Source organism: Colias philodice, chromosome 8 (assembly GCF_061535455.1).
Source record: "Colias philodice isolate Cphi_HAF_F1 chromosome 8, ilColPhil1 Martin Lab GWU primary, whole genome shotgun sequence".
Classification (NCBI taxonomy): domain Eukaryota; kingdom Metazoa; phylum Arthropoda; class Insecta; order Lepidoptera; family Pieridae; genus Colias; species Colias philodice.
Window position 1 is genome coordinate 1,937,978 of NC_143093.1, and position 25,501 is coordinate 1,963,478.

Here is a 25,501-nt window from a genome sequence, read left to right on the forward strand (position 1 = left end):
AGGAAATGTCAAAAAATTCGTGAACTTTTTTAATCCTTTACCGGTGGGCGAGACAGCTAAATAATTTCACTATATCCTCTGGAAACTCCACTCACCAATATACCAATGTATAAATTATCCCAATGCCTTATAGATACTTTGATTTATAGTATGTTTGTCCATACAAATGTTACAATAATTCATGTTTAACAATATTGACATTATTCACATTATAGTTAAACTTATTGTAATAAATATAACCTATTAGCATACATCTATCCTTGAGAATATTATGTTGTATAGAAATTCATACAGTTTTCTGTATTATCTTGTAGTAGACAATACTTTGTTTGTTAATTTCCCTCTTCAACTAACATTGACCACGTACATATTGTTATCTTAAAATTTAGTCGTGTTTATCTTAGAAATAGTCCTGTCTTCACGGTTCATCTATACGTAAGTAGGTATTATAAAGATGATGGTTTCGATTTCGATTCGAAATCACATTACATTTTTTCACTATCTATCAATATTTTTAATTTACTTTTTATAGGTTCGTTTATTTTAAATATTCATAATTAATTAACTATACATACGTTTATGTGATCAAGTACAGAATAAATTAATTTCAACTTACAATGGGCGGTTTATTATCACTTTATTTCGATATTCCTTTTAATGTGTCAATAAAAATATATTTTATTAACTTTAATCTTAAATACGTGTTTCCCGAGTTCTGTTCCACTTCCTAAATATCGTAAAAATTAGGGTTGTCAATTTGTGAAAAAATATATTATATATTGGCATCCCTCTATTAGGAAAGCAGAAGAATAAATATAAGGAATTTTTTTTAATACTGAATATTTACAAATTCAATTAGACTTGAAAGAGATTTTTATCATGAAAATTACGTTCCTTCGACGACTTTGATTTTAAAGGAAAATGAAACGAGGAAACTCACATCAAGCCATCATTGTGATCTGTGCGTGTTACAATGCTTTTTTCTTTATAGTTTTTTCCAAGTATAATAATTAATAATATATCTATTAGATTTCATTGAGATTTTATATTCCAAAATGATTTCAAAAATATTGAAACGGTAGTTACCAACACAATCTTTCGATCTTCAAACACGGCCCACTACGCTTATAGCAAAATTTACGGTTTCTATTGGGCATTTTATTTTTTTTTAATATTTTTCAAGATTCCTAATTAAATTAATATATTTAACACTTTTGCAACCCTAGCGCCAATAAAATAATTTGTAAATGACATATTAGCATAGTTCGAATCGCGGTTTTTGCCACTTTTTACAAACCTTGGCCCGATTTTTGTGCGCTAAGTAAATGCGCGGCATGTGAATGTATTATTTTATAGGCATTATGCTAATTGAACCTAAATAACACATTGATTGGATTATTAAGTTTTTTTTTCGCAAATAAAAAAACACAATATCCATCGTAAAACTTGTTTGCCTTTTTTATATTATGTAAAAAAGGAACAACTGCATTTATTATAAAAAACCTTTTCGATTAAAAGTCACAGACAACTCTAAATCAAAATATAATTAATTATACAGCCAGAATTAAATACAGATGCTGAAAACTCGATTTATTTTATACTTATGTAGTTATCTAATAAGTTTTTTTGAAGTGAAACTTCTTTATCGGGGTTGGAAAAAAATGTAGTGTAACATTTTTTCGTTACGCGCCATCTTTTTCTTATCCCTACCACGCGTGATTCGACGTTTTTCTGTAAAGTTGCATATAGTAAATTATTTTTTGAAAAATAAGGTCATAAAGAAGTTTCACTTCTTACGTGTACGTACACTAGTACACGCACACATTTTTTTATCTCCTAATATGCCAGTGCCATGCACTGGCCAGGATGCTGTATAGAAAAAGAAACAAGTATATTTTGTAAAGAAGATACCTATGTAGGTAGGTATTAGGTGTACATCATGCTCATGCATTTGCTCGTGCCGCATTTTTAACATGGCATCTGTGCATCGAGATATATGTACTACTAGAGGGGTTATTCCAAACAAAAACATTGCGCGCGGCCGATGTGGTGGGGTACGTGTGGAACGAGCGAGGCGTGGCTTCAAGTTCAAAGATTAAGCAATGCGTGCAGATGCGACACATTGTGCAATCTGTTTACTCGGTACTATCTGGTGGTACTGATACTAGGGAATTAATAAAACGAGGATTTTATATTAAACTATGTATTTTAATTTCCTTTAAATAATATCAATTTAGTAAGCTTTTGTCGTTTTGTGTAGTAATCAATAGTTTTATCAGTTTTTGCTTCATGATGTAATCGAATTTTGGAGTATTGGTTTATAATAGCCCTAATTAAATGGATACGATGATTCAATGTTGATGGCGTTTACGTATAAGAAACTCACATTTTGAAAAATCTCACGTGAGATTCGAGGATGGGGGAGGGGTTGAATAAATTCTCACGACATCGCACCAGGGGGGAGGGAGGTGCAGAAAATTTTAAAAAACACCTCACGTAATTTATGGACGCCCCCTTACTCGATCACAATTTTTGTAACTTTACTATAAACGGAACTACATTTAAAAATATACTTTATTTATTGAGTTATAAGGTTGCTTCCATTCTGTTTATTTACATTCTCAAAAACATCAATCGCCGCAGAGGTGGCTTGCGACAAAGGCGGCTTGTGTCAAAGGCCTCGGCGATATCATTTAAGAACATAATATTATGTACTTTAGGCAAACTTGTAATAAGATCTATTTTACTTTCTTATTAGTCCATTTGACAAGGATATTGGGTAAGATACCTATTGGAATAATTTTATTATTATGTATGTACTTATTAAATCCGCGAATAAAAAAAATTTTTAGTCGTGAATATAGAAATTGGGTCGCATTTTTTTAATCCGCGAATAGTGAAAACACGAATAAAGGAAGCGCGATTAAGGAACTTTTACTGTATTAGTTTCTGTGAATGTTGTGTTTATTTGTAATTGTTGTGCATAATAATTTATAAATCCTATTGGAACAACTGTTGATGAACCTTTTTTTAATAAATAAAAATAGGTAAATAAATAAATATTACTTAATATAACCTACCGTTTTACTTTGCGTAGTCGGGTAAAAGTATAAATATTTAGGTACTACACCACGGTAATCTTTCCTAGTAGATATTGTATATACATAGTTAAAAAAATCCAGTTACATTTTTTTAACAGACTCATCGATAGTGTCACGTCTGTGCTGTTAGTCTATGAAAAATGGCGCGAAACGCAGAACGCGTGGTGATTTTTCGCAAAATGATAACAATATTATAGGTAAACCAGAATCTGATGGCAATTAGGGAAATCAAAATTTTGAGTGTACAACCCTAGGGAAAATGGACTGAACGATCTTGATACTGCTTATTTTTTATTTTGTCCTCAATATCATTAGTCACATTACATAAGTGGACAATACTATACTTAATAATGAGATATCCACTTAATATTATGCAGGTACATACTTACATGTATAATATACATATTAAGTACTTTTATACAGGTACCTAATACATATTATTATATACACATATCTATATTTGTATATTCATTATCAGTATGCCATGTGAAAATATCGATATAATGATAATGTAAATCAAAACTAGACTGCTTATAATCATTTATAAAATAAAATAAAAATAAAATAAAACTTTGTTTATTTTCGTAAGTATTAACAGATTCACACATTATAAAATTGACTTGGACAGCTAGGACTTGACGAATAGCCGTATTGGAAACTCCTGTAATAAGTTTTCATAAAATTATATTCTAATCAACAAACACTATTATAGTTACCTACATATAATATTTTTTAATTTAAAGTATCAAAACGGGTAAGTCCAATTTACCAATAAAATCTTCAAAATTGAAAATTGTGATGTGTTTGACCCTTCTTCATCGAATGTTTTTCTATACACATTATAAACAATACCTCTTGCTTGTGATCGCAGCGGCTTTTTCGAGATTTTTTAGACAAAATCCTAAAAATTATTCATCAACTGCAAAAAAGACAAATAATTTGACAACCAATTTGATAGTTGTCAAATAAGTTGCCACATGAAAATCTTTTATTTCACAAATATAAATATGCCATCAGATTCTGGTAGACCAATAGTAAAATGCATGACTTACTCATAATAAGGAAACTTACTGGTGAAAAGTCACTCCTCGGGCTTTGTTTGTATTATGGGAACTGTTAAAATAATATCTAAGCAAACACGAAGGCGTTTTGAACAGAGCAATAACACGTGTTGACGCGGCAAGCGGGGGGCACAGTCCGACACAGACTAAAGAGACTTGTGATTCTTACCTCTAGCTCGTGTTAAAGAGAGTGTAGTAGCGATCGCCTCTCTAGTACGTAGTACATTCTATCTCGATGCATCTGTGTAACTAAAGTGGACTAGGTATTTGGGAATGTGTTAAAACTTAAAACTAATAATGCCTCAATTAGTTGGACTGAAAATGACACAAATATTTTATTTTGAACAAATAGCCAAGTTCTAAAATATTAACGTAGGTACCTACCTACTGAATACTGATACAGATGGGTCAATCAATTTTTAAAGGTCCCGATCATAATTTTCTCGTATTTTTTTTTTTTACTTAATTTTCAGCATTTTACTATTTCATTTAGAAGATAATTCTTCGTAGATTAAGATTATATAAGCAGCAGTGCAGTTGATTTAATACATTTGTGGATTTACCTTCACGAACCGATCTATTCACGGGAAATAATGTCCTTTGGACAACTTACACAATAGTACTTTTTTAAATGTTAAATTCCCTTAAGAATTAAAACAAATTCTTCTAATATTAAATAATAAATAATATTTTGATATTTGTTCTATTTACACCCAAAATACGAAATATTTTTATTAAAATTGAAACGAATGATGTCTTTTGAACAACCAAATAATGTTTCATATATAAAAAAGTTTCAGTAAAGCGGAAATAGTGATATTTTTTACAAAAAAACTATTAAGGCGAGGTTGTTACGTATCGCATTATTGATTTTACTTAATTAAAATGAACTGATTCTCGATATAACTGAATGAATGAAGTATAATGTGATTTTCATATGGGGACATCTTAGTTGTAGTAGTAGCGTCTTGATTTTTGAAATGTTAAAATTACAATTAAACTAGACATAAAATCGCGTAATAAAAATGTGTTCCCGAAACAGCCGAGTAATAAACAAAACATGAACTATTTAACTGTTAAAGTATAAGTTTTATATAATTATTGTCCTAGGTACAACCAAATTGTCCATGGTACAACCACTTTGGTTGGCCCAGTGACTGGTTGTCCGCGGGACATTTTTAACGTTTTGAGCCGCCAAGCAAATACTATTGTTATTTTATATATTAATCTCAGCTCACACTAAATTATAGACAAAAGCGCATCTCGTGTAGTATAATTGATAACAATGCATCAAGTACTTATGCTTTAATCACAGTTGTCTGACGGACTGACAATAAAGCCACCCCACACTCACCAACATCGCTCGGACGACTGTTGCCGTGATTTTATACAAATCAAAATGGCGTTTGAGCCCGACAGTTAATTGTTGTGTTTAGCTTGTTGTTTAGGAATCTACCGCGCCATTTGTGTTTTGTTTCCATAACTAAATTACGGTTGTCTGTGAGACCTGTGCCATGTAGATGATTTATGGGGACAAAAGTAAAATGCCTGAAAAACGTATTATATCCAATAAAAAAAAAATATTTGTATGTTTTTATGTCAATAATCATGAACTGAATCAAGAAGTCTATTTGGTATTTATGGTCGTGATAGTATGTGTTCGTGATGCGAAGTTTGTTTATGCATAGTAGCTTGGGGACAAATGTGATACCTAGTACTGGAAAATTGCATTTAGTCTCTGGACAACCATGAAACTACGCACAAATTAATAAAGCAAGTAAAATATTGTTCACAATAATGTTAGAAAATATTAAGAGGAATATAATTAAAACCAATTTAACTCTTTCTGATTTCATGTTTATTAATTATCGTTCAGGGACATGATGCGTGTACCGTCGGACCATTAAAAGTTGATCGACCCAGATAATTCCAAAGTGGAACTTTACACTTGTTATTTTTTCACTTTCCGAAGTGTGTGCTAAAACTAGCCAACTCAGGAGATATTACACCTACTTTAATCATAAAATTAAAAAGAAAGTTCACTCCCTAATCCATCACTAAATGCATCTACAGACGCTCCGATTTGGTTGGTGCCAACCATCCGACCACGACCAAATCGGAAAGTGTGGAGAGCGGTCGGTCCGACATAATTATTATTAATATTGGTTTGACGTGGTCGGATGCGCCAGCAATTCCGACCAAACCAACTTCCTATCCGATCCAACCAAATTGGAACGTCTGGAAGCTTTGTTCCGACCAAATCGGCTCATTCCATAGATTAATATAGGTAATTGGCTCATTCACATTCGCAACGCCGCCGGTGTAGGACGTCAACATGAACGCCGAGGGAGTTACGGTCACCGAACGTGACATATTAATAAAATTGCTGGAACTATATAAAGACTTTCCCTGTTTGTGGGACTTAAGTAACAAAGATTACGCAAATAGAGATGCCAGAAATCAAGCGTATTTTATTATGTTAGAAGTATTAAAAAAAATTGACAGTGCGGCTACATTAAAAACCTTAAAAAATAAGTTGTAAGAGCCGCATATGACTGTAATTTTCTCTATTTCTATAGTAGAATTTAGCCCATTCTCTTCGTACTATGGTCAACTGACATATTACTCTATGGTCAACTGACAGCTGGAAGTCCAACCGTCGGACAATCTGTAGCAATGTTGGAATGGTTGCCTTGTCGGTTCCGATATGGTTGGCACCAACCAAATCGGAACGTCTGTAGATGCTTTAAAATCATACTCAAAGTGTGATAGTATTTTATTATCTGTGACTAAGCAGAAACCGATTTACATCTAAATTGTAACGTTAAAATATTATATTTTTAGATGCCTAATTATTCTACCATTTATAAATATATATAACCAGTCTAACAACTTATATTGAATTTAATTTTAAAAGAATTCTATACAACTGAATACTGATTATGCGTCGTTTGGCGGAGGGCAAAAAATAAATTCAAGGTTGAGCATAGAAACAACATGTAGTATAATTAGCAAATTGATCTTATTTTTAATCAATGAAATTATATAATATCTTATACATACATTTACATCAGGCGAGATCGTAGTCAAGCGCTTCCCTATCATACAATAAAAATAAAAAAAACATACGTTTAAGTATGTGGTAGTCATGGAAAATACGATAGGACTTGATGTTTTGTTATAAAAATAAGTATCAAGTAAATTTTTAACAGATGTGTTTTTCTGTGGCAGATTTCGATTAGATACGTAGGTAATTGATAATATCCAAACAAGATTTATTAATCTAATTTTAAATTTATATTAAACAATATAAATTATTAGGTTTTTTACATGCGATTTCGGAATCTACGCTTATTTTAGTTTTAACTACACTACCTACCCAAAATATGGGCGAAATTGAGAAATTTGATATTTGAGTTTTTTTTTCTGAAAAGATAAATCACAATCTATGCTAATCTTGTGTTAAACTATACAGCCGCATTTTGGGATACTGATAGACTTATAAGTTTTATCAACCAACTAAATAAATTTCCAACTTTTAGATAGGCACTATTATTTTTTAAATAGCGTTGCCCGACCTCACTCGCTACAGTACTTAATATATAAATGTTTTTATTAAAAATTAGTTACGCTGTAGCAAATTAAAATTCTATTAGGATTGTAGAGCTATAATTGATTTTTAATTATCTTCAGTGAACATTTATCTACGCGACAAGACTTATGTACCTATGCAACACAATAGATTTAATTGATTGATCATAACTAAAAACAAAAACAAAACATAAAACTTGTATGCATTGAATGCAATATATTGGACAACACAAAATTCAGAATGAATTAAAAATTAAATATAAACTTAAAAATGACCCATAATTTTAAATATCACGTTCCAACCTTTTTTGTAATGATATTCAAAACAAGTTTTGGAATTGACGCGCTAATCCTTTTCAAATTCTGACACAGATAAAAAATTGCCGCGTTTTTTGACGTTTTACAATCAAAGCATGTTCTACTGACCTTTGACAGATTCGGTCGGCCTTTCCCTTGAGTGCTACCAAAGACACCTTGCCCGTGCTACCATTCGTGACCAACTCGATACGTGACCAATTTACCTGACAATTTATACTCTGTGCTACTTTGTGTTTATCTATGGCTCATTTTAAAAACCGTACTTTGTTTTAATTGACGAATTTGCATATGAATACCGCCAATATTGGACTTGTAGTGGCCAATTGTTTAAATAGATTCTTTAATTATTTCAATTATTTGAAAAATAATATAATAAAATAGGTCAAGTGCGAGCCGGTCTCATGACACATGTTCCGTACAAGTAAGATGGGCATCTTTACTCTAAGATGGGCACCCATTCAATTTATGACCATGCCCTCAGTTGGTTAACACAGATCACAGATCTATCATCTATGGTTGGTTAAGCTTCATATTATTATTTTTTACAAGAATACCTATTTGCTGTAGCGGCAACAGAAATACATCATCACTACCACTACTATAGGTACATATATCAGGCAGACAGACATATTACACCTTAGTAAATATCACAGATTAGTAAATACTAAATAGTAAGAAAAGAATAAGGCCCCATTTGATACCTACTTTGGGTACGGAACCCTAAGAGTGAAGATATTAAATAAAGTGTAGCTATTTAGGCATAGGACGATATTTAAAATTATTATTGTTCATTATATTGATTATTACCTGCTTCGTAAGTGCTAGAAGCATATAACATATATTCAGTACCTAACTAAAAACAAAAACAGAGATATCATGGAAGCAGAGTCGTTTAGTTCATAGTCTCAAGGAAGATGATTATAAGATTAAAGTTAGGAAGATAGAGGAGATATTTATATATTAAATTTGTCTTGTTTTAAACTGTTTGAATTTACTACCAATGTTACATACAAACCTACTTCTACTCCCAAAGTATAGGTAGTAAGTTAAAGCATAAGACCATAATTATTAGCCCATAGGTTAGTTATAAAATGTTTATAGAAATATTATAAAACATAACTAATTTATCTACTTACTTTTTTAATAACTACCCAAGTAGAAATATTTATTTCAATAGTAATACTTGTATACGTAGTATATTATTATTAGTCTGTGGTAATACTGTTTTTAAAATAATCAAATTTTCATTATTTTGCTTACAATTCATTTATATTTTATACTATCATTTTCTGAACCAATAAATTACAATAATTGTTTTGATCGTAAGGAACTTTTTTCGAAATTAGGGTTCAAGGACCTGTATCTTATCACTTGTTCTCGATCACGACAAACTCGTTTGAATTATTAACCAGTAATTAAATAATTATTCAAATTCATATGTTTCAATTCCTGTTCTCGTATGTATGAAACAAATGAAATATACCTACATAAGTTTCGCTGACTTGTTCTTTGATCAGCCTTCTGTGTCAAATAAGACTTTTTTTTGTTAGTTCCGACCAGGATTCGAACCTTGTAGGATTCCTCAGTTATACCATTGCATAAAGAAAACACGCTTGCGCGTTAATCTGTGTTCCATAGATAATAAATAGGTATAATATTTGGAAAATCCAAAAGTGCACGCCTCATAATTTTTTTTTAATAATTATTTATTAATTATTATTTTTGTTTATTTAATAACAATTGAACCACATCGAATCAGACCCTGAAAAATGAAAGGGTTCTATTCCTGAGCATACTCAAGCGTAAGAGAAAAAAAAGACACGATTAGTAAAGTATTTCGGTCGCTATCGTGTTAACAAGAAAATCCTCCGCACATACAGACACACGGACGTCCAAGACAGAACTTTTTTAAACTGTTTTTTAACTAGTTTAAATAACAAAAATGACATCAAAAATATCATGAATGTTAAAAATAGTGTTTTTTTCTTAATATGTGTGTGTATGTATTATCTTACAAGTGCAATGTATGATACATAAAGACATTTTAAGTTTGAAAAATCAGATGTTTTGCGCGAAGTGACAGTAGTACCCACCTCAACGCTTCGCTTATGAGGCGTGCAATAGGTACCGTCAAAGGTCTGAGGAGGCGGTCATTCAAATATATGTATACGTCATTATATTTTCTAATTCCATAGAATTAAACCTTAATTACCCTTATTTTATTACGACGTGTAATTGCTATGCCTGAACAAGGTTTCTTGTAACTATGCGAAATATAAATATGGTTTGAAAATAATATTTTTGTTTCAATATGATTCTGATATATTAATAGTTAATACCATAACTATAGTGACGTGAGACTGGAAACAACGGGAGAATAGTTCCCAATGGAAAGAGGTGTTCGTAAAGGCGACCCGATTGCTCCGAAACTATTCTCGGCTGTCCTAGAGATGATTTTTAGGGGTCTGCAGTGGACACAGTTCCTGCCTGAATATAAACGGCAAAAAACTAAATCACCTACGTTTTGCAGACGATCTGATCTTGTTTTCCGAGTGCCCAAGAGTTCCAGAACAAATGCTGCAGCAATTAAGTGTCATTAGTGCTAAAGCCAGACTGTCAATGAACACAACTAAAACTAAAATCATGACAAACTCAACACAAACATATATGTATAATAAGAATAGATAATAATAAAATATGTGTACCTAGGGCAACTAATATCACCATCAAATACCATGCAAAAAGAAATAGATAGATGAGTAGCAAATACCTGGAGAAAGTACCCCCGCGATGGTATACGAAGAGGAAGACAGTTCAAGCGGTGGGCTGGCACGGAATGGATCAGAATAGCCAAAAATAGAGCGAAATGAGGCTAAGAAGAGGGCCCTTGTAATTACTTATTTTATCTTTTATTTTATTTTATTAATACCATAAAACAATGAAGACTTTAGATCGATCGCACAAGCTATTAGCGATGCCCTGGATAATGGAGTCAGTCGATCCTAAGCTCAAGGAGAGATCTTATGTCGATGTGGCGTGTTTTTATGTAAGCTATTAGCGATAAAAAAAATTTAATTGTGGTGAGTTGACGTGCCACAAAGGCGTGCGTTCGAGACAACGGACAAGCAAATGAATTATAATAACAGACCCGACCTTTGAACTCGATTTTGATCCATTTTAAACTGACAGCGCCTGACAGATTTAATTTAAATTTTAAACTTTGTAACCTACCTTTTTAATTTTTACAAAGAATCGGTTTAAATACAATAATTTCATGAGATCATCTAATTAAACCTGATTGTTAGTTTTTTAATCAATATTAATTATAACTATAGCATTATATTATTATTATTTTAGCATAGACAGGTATAGCATAATGTATATAGATTGCTGATGATGGTGATGAAGATGATGATAAAACTGGCAAACCCCTACGTCAAGAGGTTATTAGTTATTACGTCAAGCGCATACTGTAATCGGATTAAAATATATTATTAGTTTATGAACCTATAGTACGTAGTACTATTATACATTCTGTGCCTATAGGTTCTTAACTTCTTATAATAAACTAGCTGCGCTTCGCGGTTTCACCCGCGTGGCTCCGCTCCTGTTGGTCTTAGCGTAATGACTAATGATATTATAGCCTATAGCCTTCCCCGATAAATGGACTAACTAACACCGAAATAATTTTTCAAATCGGACCTGTGGTACCCGAGATTAGCGCGTTCAAACAAACAAACAAACTTTTCAGCTTTAAGTATAATATAAGTATAAATTAATCCTTTTTTGTGAAAATATTTACGTCGATCATTATTTGGCAGCTATGTAACTGATAATTATTCATAAATTAAGTGATATCCTAGTCAAAAACTTCCGTAATTAAAATCAGTGAATAATGATTGACATTTAAATTATTAAAAGCACATTAATAGGTTTAGCTTTTAACTAAACAACTTCGCAAAAACGTATTTGATGTTCTCAAGCATACCTACATTTAAAATTTTAACAGACATCTTTCTTTCTTTCACATCAGAAAAAATATAATCTTTCCACTCTTTGACAGAGACCAGTTCTGTAATCTATGGATGATTATGTCAAGTAGGTAACAACATAGTTTGAAGTCCCGTTTCCACAAGTGGGGTAAGGGGCAGATTTGTACATCTGTTTCACTGATCGATTTTCTTTAGGGACAAGTAGGTGATCAGCCTTCTGTGTCCAGACCGAGACATTTTTTTTCTTTGTATAGAATAGAACCGAATCGAATCTTTCGCGTTAATCAAATAGACAAATAGTCGTATTTGCCACTTGTCCTTAACTACAGGATATCTCCAATATACCTAATGCAATATAACACACGTTAAATTTTCCGATTTGAAATGTACCTATACCTACATATATGCGTCACTAAACTTTAATAAAAGGGATAATGATGAAACTTATATGTAATACAGCAAGACAAGCACCTATTGTCTTTCTATCTATCGCAAGGTTTAATAATATTTTGATGGCAATCGCGATTTTCATTGATGGAGGATCTTTGATGATTCTATAGTCTATACTCTATAGTGTATACAATATTGGGCTGCAAGAAATCTATTTAAATGAGAAATTATTCCATTTTTCCCTGATTCGTATGAATGAAAATATTAGAAAAGCACACTCTATTTCACGTGTTTACGTACAATAATATAAATAAAAATGATAATAATAAAAATGAATTTAAAAAACCTGTAATGATTGCAAAGTGACGCTGAGTCTGTAGATATCATGGCAAATGAGATAATTATTGAATTGTGCTTTAAATCCTTAAAAATTCCTTGCATTTCTAAAACCAACATGAAAGAATAAACAATAGTTAAATGGTTAAATTATCACGATATTACCATTTACCTCCGAGTAAATTGTTTCTAGTTCAACGAGAAAGGCGAATAAAAAAAGTTTATCCTTCTTAAATAACTTTGTTATCTAATCATTGGCTTGTAAGGACTAAGGATAATAACTATAGAACGAGGTAAAATAGTGTCATCTCTATGATAGATGAGGAAAGTTAACAAAAGTATCTGTTACAATGGAACTAGGTATTTCACGGTTGTTAGTTTTAGCATGTTTTAGTTATCATTATGACCGTTTAAAAGTATTCTTTTTTTTAATAATGAGTACTGTGGGAGATTGTTTAATTGTAAATGAAATAATGGCCGATTTTATCGAATTATTATAATATGTATTATGTTCATATTAGATGAGTTTAAGAAAAAGGTCGTAAACAAATATTTTAGCATGATTTTACCCCTAGAGGATTAGGTTGTCCTATCTGCGTTTGCTGGGTCAGATTGTCTAATAATATATCATGAAATTTATCATCAAATATTAAAATAATTTGGAAAATCCAAAAGTGCACGCCTCATAATTTTTTTTTAATAAATATTTATTAATTATTATTTTTGTTTATTTAATAACAATTAAACCACATCGAATCAGACCCTGAAAAATGAAAGGGTTCTATTCCTGAGCATACTCAAGCGTAAGAGAAAAAAAAAGACTCGATTAGTAAAGTATTTCGGTCGCTATCGTGTTAACAAGAAAAAGGATCCGCACATACAGACACACGGACGTCCAAGACAGAACTTTTTTAAACTGTTTTTTAACTAGTTTAAATAACAAAAATGACATCAAAAATATCATGAACGTTAAAAATAGTGTTTTTTCTTAATATGTGTGTGTATGTATTGTATATCTTACAAGTGCAATGTATGATACATAAAGACATTTTCAGCCGTACAAATAAACGAGTTATAACATTTTATGAAAAGAATAAACTAAGAATAAGGAAAAACCATACAAATAAACACGTAATAAATCAAACCTAGTATAACTTCGTAATAAGTATTCATACTAATGCTATTTCGTCCTTATTCCGGCTACCACCCTAGTATAAGTCTGACATAACTGAGTTATAACGTATTTTTTAGTACATTGTGCTGTTTTACAAGTTTTAGAACCTATTTTCAATCTAAATTTGAGATAATAGCAATGAGAGTAATACGAGAAGTAGAAAAAGTTGAGCAAATTAATAATTTCATTACGTACCTATTGAAATGGAAAATTTTGTATGAAATGTCAAAATATACGAAATTATGAAAAACCCTTTTGATATTTATAATGATTTATTTATTTACGACATGCGCCAAACCATACATACATAAAACACTTATTTCTAAACTTATCACAATAATATAAACTTTCGTTGAAAATATAAATCTTCTAAGCTTGGAGTTGTATGTTTTGAGTACCAGTTATTTGTCAACTCTCTATCTCAAGGTGGGTTTATCTTCTGTTCTCCGGATATTGGATAGGGTTCTCTTTCATTTGCTTGCATATTTAATGATATATTTAAATTATTTCAAATAAATATTTAAAAAATAAATAAACAGAACATCGTATGATGAAACTTCACAACAAATTCGACGAAGTCAAACGAGCGTCAAAATGACAGCACCAAGGTTTAACCGTAGACAATTTCAATGTTTTTCATAATTTTGTGAATGAATTGCTACGTTGCCGCTCCGCGCCTATTGCATAGCGTGAGCATAGTTACATCGACGTTATTCCAAATTTATTTGTAAGAAATTATGACATCCTTATTCTTTATTTATTCTTATCATATCTATGCATTGCATAAGGTTTGAATAAGCAAGTTTTTATTTGTACGGCTGTTTAAGTTTGAAAAATCAGATGTTTTGCGCGAAGTGACAGTAGTACCCACCTCAACGCTTCGCTTATGAGGCGTGCAATAAATAAACTAAACCGATATGTGGATCGATGCAACTTACCAATTTAGAATGTAGGTTCTATATATACCCTTTTCTGTACATCTGTTTTTAGTTTTTACTATGTGTCTAGGCCGTGGGGATAAAAACTAGACTTGAATAAATATTCAAATATTTATTAACAGTGTTACCTACAGCAACACGACGAATAATATCTACGATTTCATAATATGTTTAGTCAAAATTTGTGATTTATAATTTCTAAGACCCGAATATCGAGGTCAAATATTGCATAAAAATATCTTCTGTGCTAGACTTTAGTAAAGCTTATTTATTACATAATTATTACGAAACAAACACCAATTCATAAAATGTATTGATAATTAGGTATTTATTTATTTCCGCCTCAGGCCTTTGCTTATCCAGATTATAATCTACCTTTGCACCAGATTTTACGTACCTAAAAAATCAAAAAACATATCCACTTGACTTGTAAAAATATAACATTGGAGTACTACGAATAACGATCTTTGCATTGTCATTTGGTAGGATATAGGAATAGGAAGTACCTAGGAAATGTTGATTCTGAATTACTTTCAATTTATGATAAATATTTGTACCTCACCTATAACCAGAAGTATGGGATTCATTCTCGTCACATACATTCAGTTAAGGATAAATGATTTCATTATAATGTCCTTTAACTCATCAATTTTGATGGTCGAATTCGTCATGTAATTCAAATGAGGTGATGCATTTTTATTGGGTATACGGACATTGTTTGATCAAAATTTTCTTTAGTTTTTATATCATTACTAGCTTTCCACCCGCAGCTTCGCCCGCGCAGTCAAAGAAAAACCCGCATAGTTCCCGTTCCCGTGGGATTTCCGGGATAAAACCTATCCTATTTCCCGGGGTAAAAAGTAGCCTATGTCCTTTCTCGGGTATCAAAATATCTCTATACCAAATTTCATACAAATTGGTTCAGTAGTTAAGGCGTGATTGAGTAACAGACAGACAGACACAGTTACTTTCGCATTTATAATATTAGTATGGATTTTTCGGATTCTATAATGTCTTACAGTTGGTATCCATAGAAACTTTCGTCGTTATATGCATAAGGAAAATTTATGTATTATACCTACCTACTTATTTTAATTAAAATTATATTGATAACACTGTGAAAACAAAACAAACAAAGAATTTATTCAAGAAACATAGATAGATAGTACCTATCACCTACCAACAGTTAATTGTTACAGAAACAAAATAAAAGCAAAATAATTAGGTACCTACTTTATCTTTAATTAATGGTTATTTCCAATAATTAAAATGTATAATATACCTACACGATAAATTACTTTCTCCAATGTGTTTTTAAAATAAGGAAATTAATATGCAGTTCTCATTGTATATTGTTTGTCGAGTTAAATAGATATTAATATTCTTTTGCACGACTTATAATGCGAAGCATTAGAGTGCTCTACGATCGAAAAATTTGTTTTGCCTTGGTTCCGCAAAGCGGAAATTGGTATTGAAAATCGTGATATTATTTAGCATCGTTTAATAGTATCAACGAAAAACTAAAATCTTCTTTTCGACGAAGGAACGAGCATTCCTACGAGTCGTGCACTTTTGGATTCTCCAAACTTTTTTATAAAATACTAAATAGCCGTTTGTTTAGGGAGATAATTGAGTTTTGACAACCGTTTAACATCTGTGTAAAATCAAAAAGCTATGGACAAACAATAAAAATTTATTCCACATGCAATCTCATTGTAATAACGTATCGAATAATAATGCTTTACTAATTATTTAAAAGCGGCCTATAGAAAAGAAGCTTACGATTCGACACGTTTTAATTTTTTTACGTATTCGCCCATTCATACTGTCAAGACAATTTAAAAGCGAATTAATATTAAATGAATAGGCCTTATCAAAGAATAAGTAATTAGCGAATGGAAAATATATTCAATAAGTACCTACATTAAAATAAAATGAACATACCTATCTTCTTCTTCTTTCTTCTTATATATAAAAATGAATCGCAAAATATGTTGGTAAGCGCATAACTCGAGAACGGCTGAACCGATTTCGATAATTCTTTTTTTATTATATTCCTTGAAGTACGAGGATGGTTTTTATGTAGAGAAAACGTAAATATGTACCACGGGCGAAGCCGGGGCGGACCGCTAGTTTTAAATATATTTTTTCCTTTACCACAACCTTGGTTTAATGTTATACGAGTCGTAAAAGATAGAAAAGCTTTGAAATTTGACAGATACCTAAATAGATAAAGACCCTTTATTGTTAGTGTACCTATTCAGATTACAAATTTTATAAATATACCCTGTACTTATTATACTCATACTAATCATACACACAGTAGGTAGGTACATAGTACATACCCACATAAATAATAATCGTTTATATAATATAAATTCGCAATTAAAATAATCTATTAAACTCGCAAAAACCATTTGATTACAATATATTTACTAGTTATTTACTATTAATTAGTTTTAGCGACAAAATAATTAAAACATTTCTTGTTAAACACACCTTGTTCGTTTACTAAGAAATTTAGACAATTTTATTGTATAAATACAATGACTCTTTGTGCATATATAGATAATATGTACCTACATACTAACGTTTTCTTATTCTTATCATTTGATAAGATATGATAACAAACGGTAAATAATACTCTTGTTTTTGAAGTACACGTAAATATTTTACCCCTGTACTAAACAATGTACGAGTTCAAATATTCTGTACACAGAAAAGTTTACTGCAATTTAGTGGTTATATAAAACATACATTTTACTTTACATAAAAAATACAAGTTAATAATCTAGTTTTATTTTTCCCTGCTACTCTTCCTAATCCTCCATTATAATAAACGTTTGATTCCTACATGTTAACTTTAATATATTAAACTGGCTCCCTCCTTCTCTCTCCTTTGAATTAATAAAATATATTCTAAACATATATTTCCGTCAGTCCTCGGATCACAGACACAATAGAAAATCTATTGTGTCTCGGCCCGATCGGGCCGCTCGGTGGTCAATGGGTTAATACAACATCAATCACATAATATAGATATGTAGATTGTAGGTATGCATTTACTAAACACTCAGAAAAAATATTCTCGATGTTAGATACACAAGCAAATATTTTAAGATCATAAATTAATCATGGAATCAACATTTTGCGAACAGATTGCACAACCTTTTTATTAATTCGATATAGAATATTATTTTAATTCAAAGTTACGATATTATAAATAAAACAATTATTAAAAACGGAGGATGCAACTGCAATATAACGTGGTCAATGTTATGTTCATAATAATAACAACATAATTAATATTCTTATTTTATTCAAAGATTTTAACAAGGTGTGACGAAGAAATTTTGAAGATAACTTATAATTTCTACAATTCGATTCGGTTTGTGGTCGGTTAACAAATGTGAGAAATTAATTTAATTTTTTTTTAATTATGAGAATCTTTATATCGATATTAATCTATACGAGAAATAATAGATTTGTAACAATTTCATTATACGATTATTAATATAGTACAAAAGCAAAACGAATCAAAATAATTCATGGGAATAGTATTTTCTTATGTTTGATTTTACGCGAGTATTATACATTTAGAAATTAAAAACTTTTTAACGGATTTTAAACGCGATTTATTCATTTACAAATTAAAGACTTTTTAAAACTGATTTTAAACGCGATTTATACTTTGAATAAATCGCGTTTAAAGTCCGTTTATTCTTTGAATAAATCGCGTTTAAAATCCGTTAAAAAGTCTTTAATTTCTAAATTTCATGGGAATACCTGTAAAATGACGTAATTTCAATTTTGCGTACAAAATAAACAATTTGTTTCTGTATTGTGTTGGTTTTTCGCGATTGTTCCCTATGACAATATTTCTTCAAGTTCAAATTAAAAATTATTAGAAATTTCTAATAATTAAAAATATTCAATGAATGAGATATTTGTGAGGAATGTCCTGAATACCGATAAGTTATTTGATTCAATGTCATCCTGCTCCAATAAAAAAAACCAACGCTAAGACCAGATGCTGTAAATATCTTCATACATTTTTAATTATCATTTTGTTTTTTATTACTAAAATTTAAGACTTGATAAATCCTAATTAGGTCCTTACAAGTCATCGACCTTCCACGATTATGTGCATATTATTATACAATGTTCATTGTTGATACCGTAAAATCGCTTTGAATCTTTTTACAAGATTTTTACTTACAAATAAAAAATATGTACATAGGCCACACAACAACAACGATCTATTTAATTTTCGTTTATAATTCATATATTATTATGATATATATACATAATTAAGGATCTAATTCAAACATAATAATATTATATATTAGTTTTATAATATATCGACGATGTCTATGTATAAAACTCTTATAAATGTCATCTAATAACAGGTACTTACTTGCTAAACCAGAAATTAATTATTATCATATGAATAATTATTTAAAATGTTATTAATACGTACCTACTTGCTTATTTAAATTAAACCAAAAAGATACTGTAGTTTTTTTTTTGTAAATAGAACCGTAACAAAATTGATCAAATCAGTTTATGAACAAAAAAAATTTTTAAAAATATAGCATGCGGCCAGTACCTATGCTTGATGCCTTGCAATTTATTCAAAAGAGGTTTTACGTCTGAGATTATCTTATCTATAACTTATTTATTTACTTTAAATATATTGTGTCAGTTATAGCATAAGAGTGATATAAATAAATATTTAAAATGACACCACACTTTTCCTCTTGTGAAGCAATTTATACTGAGAACAAGGTGTCGTCAACGTGATCTCAACGAGTTACAGTTTAACTGTTTAAAATTTAAATAATTATTATAATTTATAATAAGCTGTGAAATAAATAATATTATCTATAGGATATCATATTGTTTGTGACTTATTATTTTAATATCTAGGAGCGTAAAATATGCTTTTATACATATCATTATTATAATATTATCATATAAATATTGGCTGCCATGTAGGTAGTATTTTAGTAAACACTATATTTCACACAGTACCTCGCTATCTTCTTTGTGCCTTAAAATATATATGTACTTATTATCCTTCCTTTGAAGTGAAACTTCTTTAGGCACGTTGATAGTAAAATTTCAAGGTTGCGTCATGGCAATACCGCCACGTTGACGTGTCATGGAATAACTACTGAAATAACTAAAATAAGGTTTCTTTGAATCTTGCCAAAGAAGTTTCACTTCTGACACGTGTGCTCGGCACACAAACTCTTTCTTTGTAAATATATCTATAATCAATAAATCTATATTTATAAAAGGATTTTATAAATAGTTAAGTATTTACTAATTAACATTTATTAAAAATAAAACTAAGAATACATACATTAAAATGTCAGACATTTGAATATAAATTTAGTTTAATGGGATGTTTCCCGATTCTATAAATATACCTAATTAATTAAAAAAGCTTTTTTATACAAAAGAAATAGTTTTTTATCATCACGCCTGATGGTATCATAAGTTAACCGCAGAGCGGTCGACGAGCGTTGTGTGGACACCTGAAACCTCCTGAATATAGACCTAGTCAACATTTTGTGTCGATAGTACCTCAATGCTATCAACGGGTTGAATTGTTCCGAAAAATCCTCTGATATGTGTTTTTATAAAAACACTTACACGCACAGAACATAATATAAATTATAAACCTCTCTTTATATGTTCTGTGCTAACACGTATTTACACGTAGTAAATTAATGACGAGCGCTGCGATCCCTGAATTTAGATTTTTTTATTTCCGTAGATACTGCTTTCCGAATCGGTGGTAAATGTTAAAAATATGTACTTAATGACGTTTCAAAAGTGCTTCTAGAAGAAGTCTAATTGAATAAATAAATGTTTGAGTTTGAGTTTGAGTTTAGGGGAATTTCTCAAAACCTTAGTCATATCACTATCTAGGCCTAATCATGAAATGGCAAATCAATTATTGTTAAAGTATCGTACCTTGTGATAAAATTGTACTACGAATTACGAAATTAAATACGAAAACAACGATTATCTATGCTAATATTATAAAGATGAAGTTTGTTTGTTTGTTTGTTTGAACGCACTAATCTCGGGAACTACTGGTCCGATTTGAAAAATTCTTACGGTGTTAGATAGCCCATTTATCGAGGAAGGTTATAGGCTATATTTCATCACGCTACGGGCAACAGGAGTGGAGCCACGGGGGTGAAACCGCGCGGAGCAGCTAGTTATATATAAACTGTACTCCTGTAAAACTCACTCGAGCAGTTTCTACGGAAAATACAGTCAATTTACAGATAATTTCTTCCCTTTCAGACAATGTTTAAAACTCAAAAGCCAAAAGCTTTGTTAGTCGGTAGATATGTTTTAAATTATTTTGAGAAATAGCTACATCAACTTTATAACGGAAAAATTCGTTTAACAGTATAGGTATCTACCCTCAATAAGATAATAATATGTTTATTAATTATTTTCACACAGCTTCAATCTAGAATATTCTTCCAAATTATCTGATATCACTTACGATAAAATATGCTTACATTTATGATTGTTTGTTTACATTATTTATAATATTTATTTAAGTAGGTACTTTTAAACAACTTTTTTTTCTGCAAACAAAAACATAGATATTTATAATATTTGTTATTTTTTGATGTTCCATAGAAGCACGTGGTGTATTTGGTAATTCATTTTTAAATATAATATAATTATGTATATAGAATACAATATTTCAACTCACGGGCATTTATTACTTTGATTTGTTTATTACCTTCAGTCTTCACGGTTAAAAACGTTTTAGCAGAAAAAAGCAATCATTGTATACAATAGGTATTATTTATGTCGTTTAAATATTACAATAATAATTAATAATGGAGTAATATCAATATTTACAGAAAAATAAAATATATGACCGATATATTTTATAAACATAATATTACATATTTTAATGTAAGGGGCATTTAACTATCCTCCAATATTAATTACATAAATCAAATCAAACTTACCTTGAAGAGAAAAATTAACAAAACAACACCGACACTAAATCGAAACTTATTTAATCGAGTTGTTTATCGGAGCATCGTTCAACAAGTACACACAGGTCAGCGGTCGAAAGGAAACTGAAGAATTTTAGGCGCGAACCGATAATATGCGCACGCGCCGAGCTTACCGCATCCGAATCCTGTAGCCGACGAGCATGGTACAGGTAGTGGCAAATTAATTGGTCAATTTAATATAATGAGATTTATATTATTAGTTCTGGCTCGTAGTTTTATTAGAACTCATTCTAGTACCTATTTAGTACAAGTACAAGTTTCAGAGTAATATTTTTTTGCAATGGAACAGATATAATAAGTAATAAGTTGGTTCAAAGCCTAGTTATTTTATAAATGATTAGGCGGGTCTTCACTGACCGAACTGCTTCGCGCAATTGCATCGGGAATCTGCTCGTTTTTGGAGACCCGACTATTAGAAACGGGACATTTGCATGCGCCGTTTCATCGAATTTTGATTTAAACTGGATGTTTTTTTCAGTTAATTATTATATGCTTGCTTTTTATTCAGAAAACAATAAAGAAATAAACGTTTCTTTTGTGTATGAAAGTACGATTATTACCTATCGCAAATTTATCGATGTTTACACCATAACAATACTGCAATAATAACTATGTTTATTTCTATAAATAACATAAATGTAATATGTGAAGTTTATCACAGGTAAGATATAAATACTTTATAATAAGCGTGCATTGACGACCAACGAACCGAACAAGGCCTTTGCAACTTTATTATAAATCTCATATCCTATGCATATAAATAACATCATGAGGATAATACAATAATAATTATAATGTTTTCTTTGAAGCATTATGACTTTTAATTTTTTATACTTTGACTTTTAATATGTATACGCTAAAGAAACAAAGTAGTAATTAAAATTAATAAATCATTCAATAAATATCTATATTTTTAACTCTCCTAAAAGTGAAACAGAGAAATTAACAATTTTTACACTCAGTAAGTTTAGCTTTTCATAGGAGTATCGATATTTTTGCTATTAAGTGTACAATCACGATTAGAACGTCTGAAGGAAGGCTCACGGACGCATGGAGCAACGTATTGTATAATCTACATCAAAATTATGAATCTGTATCTAATTATTTAATAATAACATTTGTAATGTTATGAAAAATCTGTACATTTTATATTAATTCGCCCGTGGTACATGTTTACGTTTTCTCTACATAAGAGAGATAGATAGAGAGAAGATACTACCATTCTCGTACTTCAAGGAATATAATAAAAAAAGAATTATCGAAATCGGTTCAGCCGTTCTCGAGTTATGCGCTTACCAACACATTTTGCGATTCATTTTTATATATAAGATTTTTGTTAACGAGGTAGTTTACACAAGAAAATTTTAACGCAACATACGACTCCTAACCTAAGCTCCTAACGGACAGATTTAAATCAAACTTTGAACACTTATTAAGGATCGGTGACAATACATTAACTCCATGGGTTTAAGCTTGTTTTTTAGCTATATTAATTAATCGTAATATATTAGACTAGTGAAAGTTGTATTATTCCTGGGTGATATACATAAAATGGTATGGAGAAAATCCAATATGGAAAGACCCAGATTTAAGAGTATTCAATTTCAACTCCGTAAGGCGTAAGCCAATCACAAGGAAAAGACCTTACTCCCTTTCGACGTCGAAAATAAAATCATGAAATGTTTCTGTGTACGTTAAGTACCACCACAGCGATTTTAAAAACTATTCAAGTAATTTTAAAAATTATTTTACCATTAGAAATCTACCGAGGAAGAAAAGACAAAATTATATCGTTATCAAGAGTTTATGAGGATAGTCATATTCAAAAAAAATTTTTTTATTCATAGACTTCAGTCTGGTATTATTAGGTCACGGATGAATTCTACCCATACCTGTCGGCTGTCGTTGATGCGGCTTGACGGAACACAGTGGGGTTTTGGTCGGTAGGAATCCGACATAACCCACGGCCCCTTCCCCGGAGGCCGTGGGTATCTATGCAAGATTTCCCCACTAAAAAAAAGGCTGGTATTAGTATCTCAAGTAAACTCATATTGTTCTGTAAAATAACATGACCTGTTCCAAGTCCAAACATTTGTGATTTTGTTAATTATTCCTTTAGTCAGCTTCTCTGCCTACGATGACATTGGTAAAAATTAAAATAAAAAGTGTTTTTGCAATTAGGCATAAAATAATGTGTAATGATATAGCGTAATGTCAAAATATTAGAGGAATTTTTTGACCGAATTTCAATTACTTGTGGAAAATTACAAATTTAATTAATCCTGTTTGATTCATTACTATCAAAACATGTAGAAAAAGCCTCGCAAACTTGAAATTAACTAACGAAGATATTTTTTATTCAATTGATGCGTGGTCATGGATATAATTATGTATACACTTGTTTCTAACTTTGAGAGACTTATTTTATAATTATAAATATTTACCTACTGGGCACAGGCTATTAATAAATTATAGGTGAGAGGCGTAAAATCCAGTAAATTAAATCGTAGGAAAATCTAAAATTACTACCATATATGCAGTATGCGCCTACTAGTATACGTAATCAGTGGTACCATATTATGCGCCAAAATATTGCAATCAAGGAAAAATATACATTAATTCGTCATTGGGAATGCCAAACGACTGTTAGACTTAAATGGATATTTTTGTTAACGTTCTCTGTTTAATTAAGTGACTTAACACCAGTCATAAACCTTATTAAGGCGAAGGTTCCCTTATCAAGTCAAACACAAAAGTAAGCTAATGGTTAGGGCGATTAGTGAAAAGAGTCCTTGGCGATGTAATGTAATTTATGTATCTCTAAAAATATCGTAATGAAGATGTCCCTAGAAATATCAGACGCGATAGAAATGCTGATGAGTGATAATGACTAAATTAATTTGTTAAACAGTCTGTTAAAAAATTTATTGTGACTTTTTATGGATATAAACTTTTTGTATAAGAATAGTTCCTTTGAAATGCCAAAATTTCTATACATAGTAGGTTTTGAAATGTTATCTGCTATATTCTTTATTATATAATATTTGGGGTGAAGTTTTATACCTCTGGTTTTGTCCGCGGGTGTAATCGGAACAAAGGCCACAGCTAATTATTATAAGTTATTGCACAAGAAAAAATTTCTAATATTAATTTCATATGTACTTACTTGTTTTTTTTATATTTCCTAAGTAAGTACATTATATAATTTGTTTTTAACGTAAAATAATTTGTCATAGAAAAATAAGTTGCATAATATCTAGGACGGTATATTTTATGCTCTAAGCCTAATCGTGTATTGTTTATTGTTTTTAATATCGATATAGTAATGAGCGCGACGAAATGGAAAAACTGTGGGAAAAACAATACTGAATTATTTTATTACACAACGAATTTAATATTATTCTCGTCATTGGTTAAGGTTCTCTATGATCATGATAAACCTTTAAATATGTAATAGAAATATCTTTGCAATAATATAATATTAGGTAAGTAGTTAGGTATGGGCCATTTTGTGTTTTATTATTTTTATATGAAAT

General features: G+C 30.5%; 1 protein-coding gene across 2 annotated transcripts in view; it reads right to left on the bottom strand.

Moving 5' to 3' along the window:
* Positions 1–22,047, bottom strand: part of LOC149486312 (trehalase-like) — a 28,046-nt gene extending 5,999 nt beyond the window's left edge. The window contains exon 1 of one of the 2 annotated variants that reach the window (XM_089697718.1): positions 21,915–22,047. The gene's annotated coding sequence lies outside the window, so the exon portion shown is untranslated. Of the gene's footprint in view, positions 1–8,179; positions 8,265–21,914 lie in introns of those variants that run through there. The other variant, XM_089697719.1, reaches the window with a different exon arrangement.
* Between the last annotated feature and the right edge of the window lie 3,454 nt (positions 22,048–25,501).